Raw genomic sequence first — 3,372 nt, 5'->3', positions numbered from 1 at the left:
AGATTATGTATTTAATGAAAATAAAATAGTCATGTCAAAAAGATTTTGTACTTCTATGTTTCTTGTAGCACTAATCACAATAGCCAAGACAGGGAGTCTAGCTGTGAATAATTGGAAAGTAATATATGTACCAATGAAATATTTTTCAGCCAACAAATTATGAAATTCGCCTATTTTATGTATTCTTTTTTCTATAAGTTTTGGAGTTCTTCAGAGTGTGATCTGTAGTAGATGCTCATTCACATCCCATTACCATCCCTAAAACAAATCAATGCAGATGAGGAAAGAAATCATAATTATTTGACTGAACGATTCTACATTTGCTCATCAATCTACTTGAAAGGCACTTGTATGTTTATTTTGAATGTTTTTCACTTCCTCATTTTATTTCTGGAGGGATCTCAAAGAAAGTTCTAGAAATTCACATTTTCTATTAATTAATTTTTAATATGTTTTATAATATACATATACACAATATGTTGTCCAGCCTTTTTATAAGACATTAGTCCTTTCATGAGGGAGGAGCCCTTATGAACTAATCCTTTGCCAAAAGGCCTGGCCTAAATACTACCACCATTGGAGTTAACTTTTCATAAGAAGCTTAGAAGAAACAAATTCAAGCCATAGGAATGGTAAATGGCTGAGCTAGTGCCCTTATCCTTTCAGAATCTAAATAAAATCATACCAGGAAAATGAAGATGCATTCCTTTACTATAACTCTTGAAAACACACATTTTTTTTTAACTTAAATGATACCAACAGTTCCAATTCTGAAAAAAAGATAAAAATTCTCTGAATATTGTGATAAGCACAAGTATCTTTGATTTCATATCTCTTTAGATATTCTGAATGAACAAGCAAGAAATATTTACAGGAAAGTAATGCCAGAAAGATATTTCAATATAATATTGGCAAAATGCCATTTATAATTTATTTTCTGATTATGAAATGTATTTGATTGTAAAAAATTATAAGATGCAGATGAACTAAGGAATAATGTCAAATGAACCAAACATTCAATGATAGTATTTGGAGAATAAAATTCTAGTCTCAATCCCATATTTAATCTTTCTCCATACACACATACACTACATAAATATACATATAGTTTTTATAAATTTTTAAATATGAGGATTATGTTTTAGAATTAATTCTTATCCCAATAGGCTGCTGCTTATTTTTCATAAAGTTATTTCTCTTGCATAAAAGCTGTATTAAGCAATATTAATGTCACTGAAGATCTGATAGAGGAACTAGAGAGGAGGCGTTTAGATCACATGTCTCAAAATTCTAATCTTCTTATTTCCCCTTCTCTTACCACGATGAACACAAACAGAGAAAAATAAGTAAAAGTTATTGTAGACATTGTATGTACCTGAAAAATGTCTTCATGATCAGGCTTTAAATACATATTTATACACATCCTGTAGCATTCCCTTACTAACATGTTCCTTTGTGGTTTTTCCCAGCATAATTTTACCTGTTGCATTGTGGGATTTGCAAGATCATTCAAATGGATCTCATCTGCTATTCAAATATTGGAGATCATTTCCATTAAGGTGCTCAGTAAAGCATAAGAACTCCAGAAAACATGACTCAAAAGTTTCCAAGGCAATAAAGTTTACAAAACATTCATCTTTCATAGTATTTTCTCAAATACTGTTGATACCAATGCTTATATAATATTCACCAAACTTTCATTAATTTCCAAGTATTAGTCTAGTCTTTATATGATCTATACTTTATAGTGAAATGCTTATAGTAGATTATTTGTTTATAAATTATTTCATTGTGAGAATATGTTGCATAGTTTACCTGGATCTTATGGAACATCTTACTTGTTTGATTAACTTGTTGGCATTAAAAATGATGAAAAGATGTTCTTATTCCCAGAAATGTTCAGACAATTTCTGTACTACTATCCAACTGTATATGATTCGTGAACTTTCTGCAGTGTTCATAAGTCTATTGTTATAATATTTAAATAAGAATTTTAAAATTAAACATATCACTTCATTTTTTTTCATTCATCAGATTTTATCATAATGGTGATAAAAAACATCATAGGTTGCTCAAGAAACTATCTTGGCAGAAAGGTGTGGAAGAGAAAAGCTGCTGATTTAATGATGGCCAAGAATCAGAGAGATGGAGAAGAGGTCAAGGACAAGATACACTTACTATGAACACACACATTAAGACACAGGTCTTCTAGGTAGTCTCCACTTGCTAAAACATAGCTTGTGGGAGATTCTCATAGTCAAAAGAAAATAATCTATACAGAATTGAAAATGAGTATATATTTTCCATAATATTTTTCCTCAAATATGTAAAGTCCTTTTCACGATCTAAATACAATCTAAATTTTAATGAAGCAGTAAGAACCACATTAGCAGAAATCTAGACTTCAGTGTGCTCAAAATCAATTTAACTCTGTTTTCCTTTAAACATAATTTTCATCAGGTCAAAATATTAAACATTGCCTTATACACAGCAGACTTGCTTTTATTTCAATATCTACAAAAGTGAACATGACATCATCCGGTTACATGCATGCTAGTTTTGGTTTCCTTTTACATTTTTTCCTTATCTATATTTTTCCTACTGATTTCTAAGTATTATCTTTATAATAGGGGTCTGGCCTGCAAATTAAATGTATTGCTTTTATGTTGTAATTTGCTTTAATTTGTTTATAATAGGGGGTCTGGGCTACAAGTTTCACGTATTGTTTTTATATTATAAATTTGCTTTAAAGTAAGGCAGACACTTGTTGCATTTATATATTTTTGATAGTGTTGATTTATCTTATTTTTATGCTTTGTAGGAAATATATGTAGAAGATAGAGAATAATTTGCTTATCTGAATCTATATTTTTGTTTTATCTACACATGCTTCAATTTTTACATTTAAGTTGCTCTATCTGCCATTTTAAAATATGGGTGTACTGAGAGTTACATCTCAAACTCAGTCTCAGATTTATCAATTATATTTCATTTTAGTAATCACTACTCTAATTTGAGTTCTACTTTTTCCTCAGGGAATTGTGGCAGTTTCTTATGGTCTGAAAAATATAGTTGAGGAATTCTTTTTTTTCAGCCCTTTACATATATGTATTGTCAAGGTAATGTACAGGGGGTTACAGATAAATAAGTAAACTAAGTTAAATAAGTAAAGTAATAATACATTTCTTGTCAAACTTGTTATGCTTTCCAAGCAAATCACATAATTGAGAGATACAAAATGAAAGTGGAAAGTAAATTTCTTAGAAATAATCCCAAATAGTAAAACAAAAATAAGAGAATAAATAGTGGAAATGTATATCCCAAAGCTGATGGGAGAGATTAAACTTTCAAATTTTAGGTTTATAACATACC

This window comes from Dipodomys spectabilis, unplaced genomic scaffold, assembly GCF_019054845.1.
Source record: "Dipodomys spectabilis isolate Male_0828 unplaced genomic scaffold, ASM1905484v1 ptg000356l, whole genome shotgun sequence".
Taxonomy (NCBI): domain Eukaryota; kingdom Metazoa; phylum Chordata; class Mammalia; order Rodentia; family Heteromyidae; genus Dipodomys; species Dipodomys spectabilis.
The sequence above is the reverse complement of the archived record's forward strand: the minus strand, read 5'-3'. Positions refer to the sequence as shown.